The following is a 19,200-nucleotide window of genomic DNA, read 5'->3' as shown; positions in this document are numbered from 1 at the left end:
TACATTTTAAAACACTCTTCTGCAGTTCAAAAATAGCTAAGTGATATCTTTCTACCACGTGGGTTAGAAAAACCAGGTTTTTGTGACGGATAAGCCCTTGGCTGCCCCTTGAGAGGAGCTAATAAGCTAATACTACTTCAACTAGCCAGTGCAGCCGTAGATGGTGATACTTCCAACGATGGGCAGGGGACCCTGCCGAAGCCTCGGAACTACATTTGGTGTTGTAGAAATAATACAAAAGTGTCTCTAGTGCATTTTCCGACATATGATATCCTCTCTTACAGTAGTTCCTATGAAACTCGGGATTCCAGAAAGAGTGGGGAGAGAAAGCAAATGGGCCGCAAACAACGCCTGACACGTTTCTTTCAGAAAGCAGGAGAGCCTGAGTGAGAGCCTGCAGTAAAGCTAGCTAACTAGCGATTAGCCATATCTAGCACTCATTTGTAACAAACATCAGCTGATACAGAAGCTCAGGATTTGGTTCCATGCAGCTAGTAAGCTTTTTTGAGACAGACAGTGTTTCTGTCAACATAACCAAAGGAAAATTTGCCTCAGGCCAGCAGCTAAAATACACCGTTAGCCGTTAGCTCCAGAGGCGGTCGCTGAGGGAGAGGCAGCAGCGCTCTTCCTTTTCTGATGCAGTTTAAGACATGAGAGAAGGTGAGCTCACTGAAGTAGGTTAGCTGGTAGTTCTTCCAAACAATAAACCATTTGTTGAGCAGTTTTAGTGAAAATGACAGTGACGATGTGTCAAGATGTTAGTTTGCTGAGACAACACTGACACAGAAATGTATTTTCATTGTGTTTTGCTCTAACAGCAGTTAGCTAGAGTAGTTAGCCTACAGCCACACCATCTCTGCCTTCTCAGTCTTCTCCTTGGCAACATAACCCGTGTTTCATAGTGCCAACATAAGGAACCCGTGTTTCATAGTGGCAACATAAGGAACCCGTGTTTCATAGTGGCAAACAGAATATACACACTTAACAGTTGTTCGCCTGCAGTTTTTCTCCCCGCCTTTCTGTGATACAGTCTAATGAATGCCTAAATGTTTTCAGTATTCAAATAAGGGTACCTGAAACAGTTACCTAATTACTCAGTTACCTGCATACACCTCTGAACAGTATGTCCCAGAGTCAGATACTACACAGTCGAGTCTATTTGAGATTACTTAGCAACTCGAAGAGTGGGTGATGATTTAGGCAGGCAGTTTGTGCAATGCTGATTGGTGCTGTAAGTGTCCATTAATTGTTAGCTGTATTATCCTTGTAGCTCCAGTGCAAAACTGAAGAAGGAGACGTCAGGCATGTCTCAGTTGATTCACTACATTTCAGGTGAGGTTAATATTGTGTAATTTTCAACTTTACGCAGTCATTTCAGCAGAGAAAGTTTCCATGTTCTAGGGTTCCATCTCCATCTCCGTTGCCCTTTAGCCCTAAGTTGCTCCAGGGGTGCAGAAAACGTGATCAGAGAACATAAAGGCTAATTTAGGGATGCCACAACATGAAAAACTACGTCTACATTCCTTAATCACAGCTCAGAGTCCTTCAGAAACAACAGAACAACCCAGAGCCCCTCTGTGATTGAATGTTACTAAGTGCTTGTACTGTAGGTAGGCCTCTGTTCACCACCTAAACAGCTGAATGGTGCTGTGTGAACCAGCTCTGTGGATGCTGTGGTTGACCCTTCACATTTGAGGCTGCGGTTTCCCTTCATTAAACACTCCGATGGCCCAGTCCCAGCCAAGATGAAGACTAATGTAAGATGACAAAGTGTGAGGATAGAAAACTGATTAGCTTAATATGTGCATTTTTGTTTGTGTGTGTGTTTTTGTGTTTATGAGGTGTTTATGTGTGTGTGCATTTGTGCGCTCCCAGCTGAATTCATAAAAGTCAAATTAGCATCTAATTCCTCATTCTGCTCTTCCACAAATTAGTAAAGGGACTTATTTTCCAAGCCAATAAATGAATACGAAGATTACAAGGATGTGTTTAACCCTCCCCATCGTTCCTTCAGGCAGGCAAAGCTAGACATAATATTTCATTGCGATTACAAAAGCAGAGTCACATTGTTCAGAGATGGAAAAATTCAAGTGCTACAAGTTGCCAAGAGCAAAAATCTCAACCCTTTGGGTCCCACCCATTGTGACTGTTGACAGTGCTGTCAGTCTGGCCCTTTGGGCAGACTGTGGGAAAGAGAGCAATGTGATGATGTCAGTGAATTTGACCGCTTCAAACCCTAGGCTTCTTTTTCAGTTGTTAATCTTAAGACTTGTTATTAACTAATGGGAAACTTATGTAGTTGAGATTGAGAAATTAAAGGGTGGGTCCAAGAAGCTGCTGGTGTTCTCAGTACAGTCAACAGACCACCCAAGAGTCCAGACATAAATGCTATTGAATGAATTTGTGATTACTTGGATTGTGTAATAAAGGTTAAGGGTGGGCACACTAAATACTGAAAACACTATTAGATTTAGCCGTTGAGACTTCTGTGTCATTTTCTATTAAAAATGTTTTGTGTTATTTTTCCTGCTGAAAAATGAATAACTTGTACTTAATGGTCATTTTGTCCAGATATTCAGTGAAAAGGCTGACTTTTGCACAGTGCTCTATTTAAACCCTTTTATTTTGCAAAAAGAACCTCTACAGAGCCCTATGAAATGATTCTGTGTAGCACCTTTTTTGTGGTTCAGTGCATTAAACTAGATATTGAACTGCTGATTATTTCATACAGAACCTAGTTGGAGTGTATAATGTGATGAGGCATATTCGGCAGAGCAGTGGAACTGCTCAGTGCTGGCAGGGGCCGTCCTGTACAGTCGTCCTGCTGTGATGCTGCAGCACTCTTTTGCTGGGGCTCCTTAAAAGTGTCTCTAGCTTCTGCTTGTGCTGCCTGGGCTGGTGGAACTCCGGGGGAGGGGGGAGGGGCCTGCAGAGCCGAGTGGAGCCATGATTGGCTGAGAAGCTGGGAACTCTGTTGTTGTTCCATCCTTAAACCACAGTGCGCTTGTTTCTCAGCAGCACAGGAAGCACTGGGGGACACATACTTTGTCCTGCCTCTTTTAGGGGTGGACTGGAGTGCAGTGACAGCAGTACAGGATCCCTCGGGACGGAGGGGGAGACCTTGTCTGTCACGTTCTCTTGCTTTCTCTCAGGAAAAGAGTAAGTTCTTGTTTGCCTTTTCCCTTCACCTCTTTTCTCAACATCACTGTAGTGGTAGAGAATGGGGCATTGCATTGCATCAGTAGCTGTTTAAAGGGACTATGACTATGTACCTATCTGAGGACTTTTGTATTTGTGCTGGAATTTCACATCTGCTGCATGAATGTGTGCCTTTGAGGGATGTTTATGGCTCTGAATGGGTGGAGGCGGGTACAAGGTGACTTTTGGGATGCCCAGCCTCCTCAGTAAAGTTGGGACTGCATTGCATTGCATGCACATAGAACAACCCCTCCACATGCACGTAGTCACCAAAGTGACTCTTTCCTTACTTTCGCATTTCTTTCTACCATAGCTAGACCACGCTCAAATAGACTGCAGCAAAATTAAAGGAATACTAATATAATAATAATAAAGCATTTTTCAACCGTATCTCTATCTGCTGCGTCTAACATACCCATGGCTTTGCTGACATACTTACCTGTGCTTAAAAAAAAGAACCCACTGACTCGAGACATGCTTTTAATAGAAGCCAGTAGGTAGATGCTGAAGCACTTGCCCATTGGCTACTTATTGTACTGTTTTTTGTACTGTTTTGATCAAGTTTTCTGTTCTTTTCTGTATCTGTGATCAGATATTATGTTGAAAAGCACTGTAAAATACAAAAGTCCTAAAGTAGGAGAAAAACAATGTCGTCTACTAGCCTGTTTGTCTTGGTGTGGGCCCCATTCAGTGTGATGGAGAAAAGGCTGTGGGAATTGCAGATGTTCTGTCATGTTTTCTTTGCACGTGTTGGTGTTCCTTCCTTTAAATGAAGCCATGTGTACAACTTCCTGAAGCTGAACATCCTGTGAAGAACTGACTGCCTTAGCTTCTCACTAGGTGTCTACACAAGTATTTAGGTGTCAGAATTATAATATCGCTGGAATGAAATGCTGCTCATTTTTTAGGAGTATTTGGCAGCGAATTGAGTCAAACTTAAGTCTGTCTCATTTTATGGTTTGCAATGCAATGCGTGGAAATGTGAAATTTAATGTGGAAACTCCACCACACTCATTAGTGGCTGTTTAGCCTGAGCGCTGAGGCAAAAGCCACAAATGAGTTCTTGATTCATAAATAATGTTTATGTAATTTAATGCTTAAGATAACATAAAGGCTTGCTCTGTTTTGGCTTGATTTATGTTTTAGCGTCTCTTTTTGACTGCCAGCTGTGTGCTTTTTTTCTGTGGGTGGGGGGGTTGGTTAAAAAACATTGCATGGCGATACTGGAGAATGTGAATGGGGGTGTTTAAGAAGGGTGTGTGATGAGCTATATTTATAGTGTCTGTAAAGCCAGCTAATGATGTCATTTATGACACCACCCTTCAGGCCAGCACTTCTGCGTTTCAGTCTATAATCGGTTCCTTATGACAGAGTTTTGTTTACACGACAGCTTCATACCTTATACATAACCTTGCTGGCCCAGCACCGTGATTATGCTCACTGACCACTGGCCTAAAATTCAACCTAGGAACTCTCTGTGCAAAGGTAACAACTGCTGTTCTAGGTGACCAGCATTTATGCATCAAAACGTCAAAGTCACAGATTGGGTCTTTGTGGAAGTTAAGTGGAGGCTCTAGTTTTGGTTTATGAGCCCACCTTTCACTGTGCTCTCAGCTGTTCATTGTTCCTCTAAACAGTAAAACCCTTGTGCCATGTTAACCTCTGACATGCAAATGACTCTTTGTAGTTTGCTCAAATGACGGCTAGCGCTGAGGTGGGGACAGTGTGGCCTTTGTTTTCATTGCTGTTGGCAACAAATCCTTGTGCATCTCTCCTCTCTATAGTGCCCTTGCTCCATCTGTTTCCTCAGGCCTCCATCTCAGCCCACTTTATGCACAATCAATCAAACACAATCAAATGCAGAAGTGTCAACATATTTCACATAATATCATCTCAAATATAAACAAAGTGGCACAAGACCAGAGAGCTGACAGACATGTCTGGCGGTCCCTGGTAAATGTGTTAGGGTACCTCACCTCAGGCTAGGGCAAATTGCGAATTCGTGAAAATTTGCTGTTACTGCAATGATACATACATATATATATATATATATATATATATATATATATATATATATATAGAGAGAGAGAGAGAGAGAGAGAGAGAGAGAAAGAGAGAGAGAGAAATAGGTATAAGGATTTTGAGAGGCCTTGCAAACATTTGCTGAGGTTGTCTTTGCTGACTCAGTGTCCTGAAAGTGGCCTACATTCGCACAAGACTTACACCAACCAGTCGTGCACTGTTAAATTCTAATCAGAAACTGCTGACACCATAATGTACCGCCTAGCGAGTAAAGTTATAGGATGTAAAAATGCAATGTATTGTATTGGATCTACTTATACTGCAGTGGATTGAATTGTATTGTTGTATAGTGACTACCAAGGTTAGTGTGTTAGCTTTATTCCCTTTAGTGTCTGATGTTTACTTCTGTAGATTTGCACTGGAGCTACAAGGCTAATGTAACTAACAAACAGTTGGCATGTGAAAAAATGATGCCTAAATTATACATTTTGCTCAACCTGGCAGAGTTGTTAAGTATTTAATTATTAAATGTAAAACAAAATATTACATGTTCAGATATGATTTCTTTCACTGTAAAAATTAATTGCACAGCCGTGTTCCTTTCTAGCTTCTACTGCAAAGTTTGACAAGAATGCTAGTGAAAATCCCATCCAAGCTAACAAGAAACTGTAGTGGAGTATTTGTCAGTCTCATAATAAACAATAGGTGTGATGTTCATTTCAAATAGTATTTATTTTGAACCTGTATTTTCTGAAAGGTCCCATTCCTTTTGTAGTTTCTGTGTAATTGAGCTAATGTTGGCGTGGTGGTGACAAATGTATTGTCATTCTCATTTCCAGGCTAGTTTTAAATAGCAACATTTAGAGTTTGCGCAGGCTAGCCGACTACTTTTATGAATGACAAGTCAACTAGTAAAAATGAGTAATGAAGGTGTAACAACTTTGTTATGGCGACATAATTTTACACTTGAAAACGTACACTGTGTCTTTAGACAAACACTGTAGTGGTCTGCTATCAATAATTTATGCGACTCTCTCATTGAGTTGAGTTAGATTCTTGTCTATAGAATCGTAGCAGTGGCTATGAATGTGTTTGTAGGCAGGGCATTGATAAATTGATTAATGACTAGGTAATTTACGTGTGTTTAAGCAGGGAAGTCTCCAAACTATGCTGAACTACAGCCCTCCAGAACCACAGCTAGTCTAGTCAGTTGTCTGAATGCTTATGTAATCACTCCACTACAAAACTGCCCTACTGCTGCAATGCCTGATTGAGCCTTTAGACACTTTCGAAATAGAAGAGGAAATGAACACTAATAACTGGAGCATAAGCCACAGATGAATTGTTGCAGAGCTGTTTATGACACAGTGCCTGGCACAAAAGCACTTTTGCGGATCTTGCTCCATCTTCCTGCCTCAACATTTGTACAGCGAATCACAATGGCCTCAAAGTTGTGTCACTAAGGTTGAAATATGTTGAAATGTTGTTGCTCATGTGTTGCTCAATCTGACCAGAAATGGTGATCTATCTTTGCATGTGGCTCTTTCTACACCACAAGAATGTCTTTTCCAGTCTAAATAACAACAAAACATCGATGTCCTGAATTGATTACAGATTTATGTCACATATTCCTACTGCTACAGAAAAGCGAAAGCTCTTTGCTGGTGTTCTGGTAGAGGGGAGAGGTGAATGTAGGCCAAATATTTTTCTTCTTAGAAACTGATGGTTTATTTGCTTTGAGCTTAAAATGCGATCAGCATCAATCACCAATCCAACTAGCACCAACCATTAACATGGCTAAGAACACCTCTTTGGTTGTAAAAGAAACATTGGTACTGGCATATATGTAACGCTGCAGTAGTTGGTAATCTTACATATTATGAATAGCCTTTGGTCAACTATAGGTCAAATACCAGCTATTTGGTAGTAAGTGAAACATATACACTGCCTTACAGTTGTATGCAAAAGTTTAAACACCCTTGGTCAAATGACGTTTTGTTGATTTTAAGTGAAAATAAGTAGTTTTATAATTTGAATGCAAGATTATTGTTTTTTTTTTCAGAATTTAACATTGAAAAAAACATAAAACATGGCCTGTGCAATAGTTAGTAGAAACAAATATTTTCAGGAAAATATTTTCACTTAAGAAATCAACAAAACCTGTAATTTGACCAGGGGTCAAGACTGTTTATGCAATATCGGAACTGTAGTTCTGCATGTTTTGAATGCCCCCTATCGTTAACCTTTGATTAGTTGTTGGCGGCATAATGTCTGATGCCGTGATCAGAGACTTCCCCATCCTTTCTTTGAATGATGACTCTGTGTTACAGGCTTGTTGCAACCATGAAAGAAACCACAGCACATGCATGGCTCACTCATGATTAACAAACACATGGATGTTTAACATTTTCCTTATTACTGCTCATGATGGGTCATATGCTTAGTTTCACAGAGGCAAGCAGTAAAGCCAACTGTGTTTTATCATTAAGAGGCACACTGTGGTTTCACTTGGGACAGAAATCAATAAAAAATGTCTGAGTAAAGGCAAAAATAGATGAACTACTGTCATTTAAAATGTTACTACTAAAGCTTTAACAATTGCAGTAGTGAATGTCAGAATACTTTGTAGTGAATTTTACAGGAATCTGTAGTTCGCAAGCAAGATACAAGAAGTCAAAATGAAATAGTGATCCTGTTTGAAGTGATAGACTTGCTTATGTGATTTCTGACACTGTATAATGTAAAGTTTGACAAAAGCAGGGACAAAATTAAGGCTTAAGCCTTGCCTGAGTTTGCCATTAACTGACTCATAACTCGGCTCAGACTCTAGATCAAAGACTTCCATGATTTCTGCCTGACTAAAAGCACACGCACAATGTGAGGTGGTAAATGAAACTATTTGACTGGTGAGACTTTGCCTGTTGATTTTGCAACTGACAAAAGTAATTTCTGAGTCTTTTAGTGTAACTTTGGTAAGGAAAACCTTCAGTTCCATGGACATAAGCCATGTGCTATGTGCAATGAATGTGGCTTTTAAAGGAACTGGCAAAATATGAATATTTTAAAATAATGAAAACAGCAACAACAACAAAAAAACACAAAAAAGCAGTAAGACCATAGGTGGATAGTATACTAACTAGCCTGATGGCTAATATAGCAGAGTTGTGATGTGTTTGGTTTTAGGTTGTTACAGATAAAGTATAGCCAATAATGAGTTGATGATTTTCTTTGTTTTTCATGTCAGGGTTTGAAAGTAAAATGAACAGAGTAAGAGTAACCATGTTTTTCTCTGTGTGATGTGCAAGAATACAGTGAATCCCTTAGCGAACAGAAGCCTGTAACTGAGGGCAAAATACAAAGCTACATTGCAGTACATTCTGCATAAGTAATATATCATGTTTAGTTGACCTGCTAATTACAGTTTGAGACTTAACAATGAAAGATTTGAGACTTGATTCAGACTCACACCTCAGAGACTCAAGACTCAGCTAGGATGTACATAAAGTGACAGATACAAGCAAGTCTATTTGTTTCCTAAATAATGACATGATTTGAGGCCAGTGTGCGATTTAGACATGCAGATTGTTCTGTACTAACAGTTGTTTGTGAGTTCTGACTATGCCTCCAAATGGTGGTAGTCTGAAGGAAGATTGATTGATTGAGGGAGGAGAACTCAGAGAACTTGGGCTGGGCAGCTTCTGCCTATAGCTAGAAGGTCAGACCCCCCCACTCCATATTGTTGTTTTTTTGGCCCCTTCTTTCCTCTTTTTTTTTAGACAAAAACAGCTAAGGCCTTTTCTAAACTCTCTCATGATACATAATAAGTTAGCCAGGTGAGACAAGGACGTAGCACAGATGGCAACATGTCAGATGAACAACTGACATTAGAGATATAATCATTTTAAAGGGCCCATGTCATGTTGTTTTATTCACTTTCTTGAAATAAATGAGTTTGATGTTGTATGTAAACATTGTTTTGAAATGTGCCACTAACACCCCAGCCTATACAGTCTATATATGTAGCTGTAAAATTAGACTGTTTTGAACACACTGTTCTGAAAAACAATGCATTTACATGCATCTGAAATCAAAATGGACTTTTTATCCTGTTAGTTCAGTCATGTGGCCATGTTATGCATGATTCATCATATCACAAGACAAAATTCTTGATTCTTGATTCTTGAATTCAATTGGCCTCACTTTCTCTGGGTGGGTAGGATGGCCCCCCTTCACCCCCCATCACTCAACGTGATGCTAGTCAGTGCAGGCATCTGTTAGCTGATGTAGTTGGCGCTTTCCTCTGAGCGCGTTTGGCTGTCCAATGACGTTGTGTGAGTGTCAGTTCGAAAAGATGCGGTGGTTGGTTTCACAGGTCTCGGAGGAAGCCTGTGCCGCCTTCACCCTCCTAGCGTTGGTAGTATCGTGTGATTGGGGGAGTCCTAACTAGTGGGTGGAATTGGAAACGACTAAACTGGGGAGAAAATCGGGTAATAATGAAAAAAATAAATTATGAATATTTTATTCCATCATACAGTATCACAATTTGCCTTCTGCCCAGTGACTGGTGGGATAGGCTCCAACTCCCCCCATGACCCAGAAGGATAAATGGCTTTGAAAATGTGTGTGTTGCAATATTTTGTGTTCATATTGAGTTTATTAAAACTTATGTAGAATTAGCCATGAGTCAAATACTTGCATGCAGAAAACTGCAGTTTTTCTGGTTGAAGTACCGTCACTACACATAGAATCCATATTGTTTTCCAACTGTTACATAAAAATTTCAGAGTCGTCTATGCAGTTTCACTACCATGGCTTTTCTTGAGTTTTGCGCTAGATTAGAGGTGCACTTTAGTTTTGGGACAGGCAATCACCCAGTTGGCGCCAGATTGACCTTTGGGTATATTAGCTTCCTGGAGTATCTGCTTGATATTGCTGTCTGCTCTATATATTCCAGAAGTTATTTTGGTCTTAGTTATAAACTGTGCAGTTTAACAGACTGGCTTTCCCATGGAAAACTTTCCATAAAGTTTTTTTTTTTACCACTTTCTATGTTTACCCAATGATACTCAGTGATACAATTGTCCAAGAATATACACTGCTCAAAAAAATAAAGGGAACACTTAAACAACACAATATAACTCCAAGTAAATCAAACTTCTGTGAAATCAAACTGTCCACTTAGGAAGCAACACTGATTGACAATCAATTTCACAGCTGTTGTGCAAATTGAATAGACAACAGGTGGAAATTATTGGCAATTAGCAAGACACACTCAATATAGGAGTGGTTCTGCAGGTGGGGACCACAGACCACTTCTCAGTACCTTTCTGCTTTCTGGCTGATGTTTTGGTCACTTTTGAATGTTGGTGGTGCTTTCACACTCGTGGTAGCATGAGACGCACTCTACAACCCACACAAGTGGCTCAGGTAGTGCAGCTCATCCAGGATGGCACATCAATGTGAGCTGTGGCAAGAAGGTTTGCTGTGTCTGTCAGCGTAGTGTCCAGAGGCTGGAGGCGCTACAAGGAGACAGGCCAGTACACCAGGAGACGTGGAGGAGGCCGTAGGAGGGCAACAACCCAGCAGCAGGACCGCTACCTCCGCCTTTGTGCAAGGAGGCACAGGAAGAGCACTGCCAGAGCCCTGCAAAATGACCTCCAGCAGGCCACAAATGTGCATGTGTCTGCACAAACGGTTAGAAACCGACTCCATGAGGATGGTAATGAGGGCCCGACGTCCACAGATAGGGGTTGTGCTCACAGCCCAACACCGTGCAGGACACTTGGCATTTGCCAGAGAACACCAGGATTGGCAAATTCGCCACTGGCGCCCTGTGCTCTTCACAGATGAAAGCAGGTTCACACTGAGCACATGTGACAGACGTGACAGAGTCTGGAGACGCCGTGGAGAGCGATCTGCTGCCTGCAACATCCTTCAGCATGCCCGGTTTGGCAGTGGGTCAGTAATGGTGTGGGGTGGCATTTCTTTGGAGGGCCGCACAGCCCTCCATGTGCTCGTCAGAGGTAGCCTGACTGCTATTAGGTACCGAGATGAGATCTTCAGACCCCTTGTGAGACCATATGCTGGTGCGGTTGGCCCTGGGTTCCACCTAATGCAGGACAATACTAGACATCATGTGGCTGGAGTGTGTCAGCAGTTCCTGCAAGATGAAGGCATTGAAGCTATGGACTGGCCCGCCCGTTCCCCAGACCTGAATCTGATTGAGCACATCTGGGACATCATGTCTCGCTCCATCCACCAACGCCACGTTGCACCACAGACTGTCCAGGAGTTGGCGGATGTGATTTTGTGTGATTTTGTTGTCAGCACATTTCAACTTTGTTTTGAGCAGTGTATATGTTCTAGGACAAAGTTATATGACTACGAGCAGCAGTTACTGTTGAATCTAATAAAAAGAGAACAGAGGTGAATGATAATTAGCACAGCATGATAAACGATGAGTGGTGGTTCAGGCATGTGGGCTGGGAAAAGGCCTGGCAAAAGTCTAGCTGTACCTGTATCTCCACTAACTGAGCTTTTATTTTGTAATTATTTGACAAATTCTTTCCTCATAAGATGAAAAGGGACTGACTTTAGATGTAATGGCATTAGCCTTCTGATGTAGCCATATAATCCAATTTCAGAACGAGAAATGTGTATTTCCTGAAGAAGATGTAGAGTGCGCAACTTAAGAAGTTCTGAGGTGGTTGCTAGGGTGTTGCCAAGCGGCTAGGTGGTTGCTAGGGTGTTACTATGTTATTGTAGGTGGTTGCAAAGGTGCTGATAAGTGGTTGCTGTGGTATCCCAGGTGGTTGCTAGGGGTTTGTTGTGGTATCCCATTTGGTTGCTAGGATGTTGCCAAACAGCGGATGCTAGGGTGTTGGTTACTATGTTATTGTAAGTGGTTGCAAAGGTGTTAATAAGTGGTTACTATGGAAACCCAGGTGGTTGCTAAGGTGTCACTAGATGGTTGCTGTTGTTCCCCACTTGGTTAATATGGTGTTACTAATGAACTTATATCAATATGACAAAAGTTTTGCATCCCATTCATTTTATGGGAAAAAAATTGTCATTTAACAATGATTGTATGAAAACTGTACCTCCGATCAAAAATCTTTATACAAGCACAACTCCCGATCAGGCCGGATAGTTCAGAGATGAAACAGTGTCGATATGTTGAAAACTGTGGGATGAGTTAGTGATCCAAAAAAAATTTAACCAAGAAGATGAATAAAATACTGTCAGATAACAATAGTGTCGTGCATTGCTTTGCATAGCAAAATCACAAACTTCAAAGACTTCACAGACTTCAAATGGCTACATTGTTTTCACATAATTGAAATGTATTACAGTGGTTACTGGTCCTCCTCCTGTTTTCCTACAGAGTTTAGTTCCTACCTGCTCCTCCTTACCCAACACTAGTGTATCTGATCCATCCAATCAGGAAGAAGTTAATAAGCTGGAGCAGGTTTGGCAGACTGTGGTTCGAATTAGATTTAAAAATAAGGTAGACCTCCAGGACTAGGGTCAGTGACCTCTGAGGTATGACATCAACACAAATAAGTATTTACATATAGTTATTCTGGGCAAAAGCTGTGTTGATGTAAAATGTTTCATACATGTAAAAGCAGTGTACCTTTCCATATATCTGCTTATTCAGCCTACAGCACACATTCAGCCCAGACTGATACATAATACAGGACAGCCAATCAGAGGACACAGTAACAGAAATGGCCTCTTTAAGGGGTAAAAAGAGGTTGGGATAGGCATCAGGGGGGTCATTTAGAAGGGTACTGCCCCACCAGCAAATCATCATGCTTAATTAAATCAGCTGTTTTGCATGTTTCTTTAGTGGCAAGCAGCAAAAAAAAAGGAAAATTAAACTTTGTGTGTGCTGCTGCACTGCTTGCCATGTGAGCTTAATATAAAGACTATGTAGATTAACCTAATAGAGTTTGCATGTCTCACTTTGTATTGGCTGTTTTTAGAGAAGCACTGAATATCAAGAATTGGTAGACCTTATTTTTGACCTCTATGTACCTCCTATTGAGTTGTCCTGAATATCATGATATGTATTTCCTTAGCCTGTCTGTTTTGGTTTTTTTGCCATTTGGATGTACCTCCTGTTTTGATTCCTCTGTGTTTTTTGTGATGCCACACTTAAGATTTAGTTCTGTCATTGGGCATGGGTTTGCAAAGTTGTAGAGTAAATGAATTGTTTTCTTTGTTTGTTTTTTTTGTTTTGTTTTTTACACAAATGTTGCATAATTTAACTGTCATAATAAAACACTGACATAATGTAAGCTAAAGAAACATGTCAGGTATGGGCCTTTTAAATGCAGCTGAAACAAGAAAACTGTTCCCTAAACCACCACAAGGAGGAGCTGGAAGCCTTCTGTGTTAACTGTGGATGCTGTTAACTGAGTAGTTGTGCAAAAACAGACAATCCGTTGCTGTTCAGGATCTCCACTTCACCTTGTTTACCATTTGTATTCAGAAGGTGCACTAAGGCAAAAGTAATCAACATGCCTGCAGCCAAAACAATGTGACAAAGTTCATTCAATAGTAATGTGACAAATCATGTCTTTAAATGCTAATGTAAACTAGGGAGGAGAGCATGAGTCTGCCTGAAATGTGGGGTAATTTTGGATTGATTCCACTTTGACACAAAAGAAAATAAGAGGAGATATCTGTGCATGAAAAAGACCACTTCACTTGCAAACAGTAAGCCTGTGGCTTCATCCGATATTGAATATTTCCTGCATATGAAATGCATAGTTGCACACACACACACTGTCCTGGGCATTATTGCCTCTCTGGCTTCTGTTTGAGATATTGGCACAGTAGATACTCTAGATTAAAATGCTGATCCTAAGCTGAAAGTTCATGACGGCTGCTCTGTGACCACTGCGAGACCACTGCGATAGCTGGGTAGCTGTAATGCTTCCACTGTCAATGCACAGCAACTCACAATAGCATGCACTTATTTAATCAATTAAGAGTTACTTGGTGAAGAGAGTGCCATTTAAGTCAACATCATTCAATGCCATGTATGAGAGTTTTTCAAGCTTAAATATATTAATTCCAATCTCACCATGAACATATAAATATAGCATAGGCAGGTGAAATTATATGATTAATAGATATGTAATAATAGATAAATAGATATGATTAAATATGTTAATGTATGTGTTTGTATATACAGAACTCTACAAAATCAGAGACTACCTAAGCATTTGTTTTTCAGCATCAGGAAAAAAAAGCAGAACTCTTCAACAACTAAATATGATTTCTTTATTTGCAGTATTTCATGTCTCCATCCTTTTCTTTAATTACAGAGACTTACTTTAAGTTTTTCAAAGACGTCTGCAGAGATATTCGATCTTACAGGTTGGTAAGAAGGATCCAAGTAATCCCAAATTCAGTGATGGTGAGGTCTGGACTCCAGGGTGGTCAGTTCATTGTTCTGACACTGGTAGCTTCTTAGTTTGTATGTAATCTCAGAAATACTCTCTGAAACATGAATAGATTAATGGCCATTTTGACTAAAAAGAAGTAAATAAAGTGAAATCTTTTACTTTTGCACAGTCCTTTATGTGGCTCACTCTAACAAACTGGTACAGAATTCAAAACACATTTCAGACTAAAATCCTTTTGCGTTGATTGATCTTACACCTTAGTTATGTGTATTTTATTAAATTATGTGATTGCACATATCATTTAGCCCTGACCAAAACAACACTACTAAACAAATGCCTCAGTAGTGATGGTTTCTGTAATGACAATTTTAGTTAATGTTGAGCATAATTTGGAAACACTAGCTGGTAAATGACGTAAACACAGTTTTGAACAGTTGTACACACATAATGTCATAATATTGTTCATTAAAATACAAAAAAAGTTTTTTAAATTGCAGAAAATATGTTTCTGTAGTGATAGTTCTTGATGTTTGACATTGATTTTGAATGGGACACATTTAGAACAAAACAATGAGATCTAACTGCTCATCATAAGAGACAGGTGTGCAGTCTCACTCCTTTCTCTAAAGTGCAGGAGTGTGGCTAAAATAAAGCTCAGCTTTTGTGTTTCGGTAGTGACATGAAAATTTTTTTTTTCCTAAATTATTTAAAAATTAAACCAATAATACATCCAAATTTTCAACTTCACTTTAAGAGAAATCAATAAGGTCTTAAAAAAGTAACTTTTTATTTATTTTTTTTTATTTACAAGTTGAAATTTAGAGAGTAGAGTGACTCAATAGAAAGTACCCTACAATAAATAGATTTTGTATATTTTTACCTTTTTATTATCTTAACTAAAATTAAATGAAAGTTCTGTCTCCACTAATCCTTTAGCAAAATGTGTTACTAGTTCCATATTGAGCATTGTGCATAACTTAAATATAACAACATTCATTTTAGGCATAATGAGATTATTTATCTGAGCCCTAGGGTTTTGCCAAAAAACTGTTACTCCTTAACTTTGAAAATAATTTTTAAAAAGCATTGAGGAAAGACTCTTAAATCTTTCTAAATAGAAAAAAAAATGCCCTGACTGAATTTTTAATGACCAGGCAGATGTGTAGAGCCTAATGCTGTGATCGGCCCTTTACCTTAGCTGGGAATCTTCCAAGTGTCACTGTGTTTAGAAAGCCTGTACATTAAACACGACTTTCAAGATGTGAAAGTACTGGATGTTTTCCCACCTTCCTGCATTACTGAAGGTGACTTTGCAGTCTTCAAAAATCCCTCAGCTGCCATTATGTGTAATTGAAGGAGCCAAATCAGTGTACAGTATAATTCCAAGGTCAATCAAAATAATTATGCTAATTTTACTTAAAAGGTATAGGACTGACAGAGTCTATTTAAAACCATTTAAGCAGGTATCATACTACCTCCCCAGTAAGAATCCTGATCACGCCCAGTTGAAGTTTGCTACAGATTAAATATGGACATTTTGTGTCTAATGCTGTGCAGTTTGAAAAAGCATGTTGGCCTTTATATTGTGTGCAAATTTCATGAAGGATGGACCAAAATAAATGGCCAATTTAAATGGCCAAAGGAAATTTGTGTTTGGTAGATTATTTCTTTTTTGTAACAGTGCTTCTTGGCAATAAATCTTATACCGTTGGAAAGCCTGTTGATTTCCCTTTTAAATGGTGCCACATTTGTAAGGAACATGCATTTGTGGGATGAGCAGTAGAGCTGAGTATGTGGGTTGCGCCCATGAAAAATTTGCCAAATCTTTTCTGCCGTTGCCAAACAGCTTAATTTGCTCTTGCTATTGACACTTGTTTTGAGCTTCTGGTAACCCCAAGTGCTGCCAATCAGGTGCCTGGAAACCACGGCAGTTGGATCGTAGCGTCAAAGTGTGGAGAAGACGCGAAGAACGCTATGCTGATTGCTGCACCGATAGAGTAACATCTTTTGGTGGAGGCAGTGTGATGGTATGGGGCGGCATCTCCCTCACTGGAAAAACGAGGCTTGTCATTATTGGAGGCAATCTCAATAGATATCTAGATATTGAGATGAAATTCTGCAACCAGTGGCAATCCCATATCTCTACAGTCTGGGACCGAACTCTGTCCTCCAAGATGACAACGCTGGCCCCCACAGAGCGGGGTTTATCAGAAACTACCTCCAGAATTTGAGAGTGGAGAGGATGGAATGGCCTGCCAGCAGTCCTGACCTCAACCCCATTGAACCCTTGTGGGATCAGCTTGGGCGTGCTGTTCGTGCCAGAGGGAACAACACAACCACGTTGGCTGACTTGCGACAAATGCTGGTTGAAGAATGGGATGCCATCCCACAGCAGTGTGTGACCAGGCTGGTGACCAGCATGAGGAAGAGGTGCCAGGCTGTTGTGGCTGTGTATGGTTCTTCCACAGGCTATTGAGGCTCCTATTTGTTAAATGAATAAATTGTTAAATTGCCAATATGTCTTGTTTCAAACTTCAATCATCCAGTCCACCAAACATTAGTAGAGAGGATTTGGCAAATTTTTCATGGGCGTAACCCACATACTCAGCTCTACTGCTCATCCCACAAATGCATGTTCCTTACAAATGTGGCACCATTTAAAAGGGAAATTAACAGGCTTTCCAACTGTATAAGATTTATTGCCAAGAAGCACTGTTACAACAAAGAAATAATCTACCAAACACAAATTTCCTTACTTTTTCTGCTAGGTTTTATATATATATATATACTGCTCACAAAAATAAAGGGAACACTCAAATAACACATCCTAGATCTGAATGAATGAAATATTCTCATTAAATACTTTGTTCTGTACAAAGTTGAATGTGCTGACAACAAAATCACACAAAAATCATCAATGGAAATCAAATTTATTAACCAATGGAGGCCTGGATTTGGAGTCACACACAGGCTGATCCAACTTTGATGTAATGTCCTTAAAACAAGTCAAAATGAGGCTCAGTATTGTGTGTGGCCTCCACGTGCCTGTATGACCTCCCTACAACGCCTGGGCATGCTCCTGATGAGGTGGCGGATGGTCTCCTGAGGGATCTCCTCCCAGACCTGGACTAAAGCATCCGCCAACTCCTGGACAGTCTGTGGTGCAACGTGGCGTTGAGCGAGACATGATGTCCCAGATGTGCTCAATCAGATTCAGGTCTGGGGAACGGGCGGGCCAGTCCATAGCTTCAATGCCTTCATCTTGCAGGAACTGCTGACACACTCCAGCCACATGAGGTCTAGCGTGGTCCTGCATTATGAGGAACCCAGGGCCAACCGCACCAGCATATGGTCTCACAAGGGGTCTGAGGATCTCATCTCGGTACCTAATGGCAGTCAGGCTACCTCTGGCAAACACATGGAGGGCTGTGCGGCCCTCCAAAGAAATGCCACCCCACACCATTACTGACACACTGCCAAACCGGTCATGCTGAAGGATGTTGCAGGCAGCAGATCGCTCTCCACGGCGTCTCCAGACTATGTCACGACCGTCACACGTGGTCAGTGTGAACCTGCTTTCATCTGTCAAGAGCACAGGGCGCCAGTGGTGAATTTGTCAATCCTGGTGTTCTCTGGCAAATGCCAAGCGTCCTGCACGGTGTTGGGCTGTGAGCACAACCCCTATCTGTGGACGTCGGGCCCTCATACCATCCTCATGGAGTCGGTTTCTAACCGTTTGTGCAGACACATGCACATTTGTGGCCTGCTGGAGGTCATTTTGCAGGGCTCTGGCAGTGCTCCTCCTGTTCCTCCTTGCACAAAGGCGGAGGTAGCGGTCCTGCTGCTGGGTTGTTGCCCTCCTACGGCCTCCTCCACATCTCCTGGTGTACTGGCCTGTCTCCTGGTAGTGCCTCCAGCCTCTGGACACTACGCTGACAGACATAGCAAACCTTCTTGCCACAGCTCGCATTGATGTGCCATCCTGGATGAGCTGCACTACCTGAGCCACTTGTGTGGGTTGTAGAGTCCGTCTCATTCTACCACGAGTGTGAAAGCACCACCAACATTCAAAAGTGACCAGAACATCAGCCAGAAAGCAGAAAGGTACTGAGAAGTGGTCTGTGGTCCCCACCTGCAGAACCACTCCTTTGTTGAGTGTGTCTTGCTAATTGCCAATAATTTCCACCTGTTGTCTATTCCATTTGCACAACAGCTGTGAAATTGATAGTCAATCAGTGTTGCTTCCTAAGTGGACAGTTTGATTTCACAGAAGTTTGATTTACTTGGAGTTATATTGTGTTGTTTAAGTGTTCCCTTTATTTTTTGAGCAGTGTATATATATATATATATATATATATATATATATATATATATATATATATATATATATATATATATATATATATATATATGTATGTATGTATGTATGTATATATATGTATATGTATATGTATGTATATATATATTCTCGTGTTATTTGTTTCTTTCTTTATTACTCCAAGGCTAAAAAACTTTTATTGAAGCTATCAAGGAAATATCAGGTTGGAAAAAATGAGCTTAT

General features: G+C 40.6%; 1 protein-coding gene across 1 annotated transcript in view; it reads left to right on the top strand.

Moving 5' to 3' along the window:
- The first annotated feature begins 3,033 nt into the window (after positions 1–3,033).
- The window catches only part of pde4d (phosphodiesterase 4D, cAMP-specific), a 171,485-nt gene continuing 155,318 nt past the window's right edge, over positions 3,034–19,200 (top strand). Inside the window, exon 1 of the mRNA XM_017723368.2 lies at positions 3,034–3,159. The gene's annotated coding sequence lies outside the window, so the exon portion shown is untranslated. The remainder of the gene's footprint in view (positions 3,160–19,200) is intronic.

Source organism: Pygocentrus nattereri, chromosome 28 (genome assembly GCF_015220715.1).
Source record: "Pygocentrus nattereri isolate fPygNat1 chromosome 28, fPygNat1.pri, whole genome shotgun sequence".
Classification (NCBI taxonomy): domain Eukaryota; kingdom Metazoa; phylum Chordata; class Actinopteri; order Characiformes; family Serrasalmidae; genus Pygocentrus; species Pygocentrus nattereri.
The sequence above is the reverse complement of the archived record's forward strand: the minus strand, read 5'-3'. Positions and strand labels throughout refer to the sequence as shown.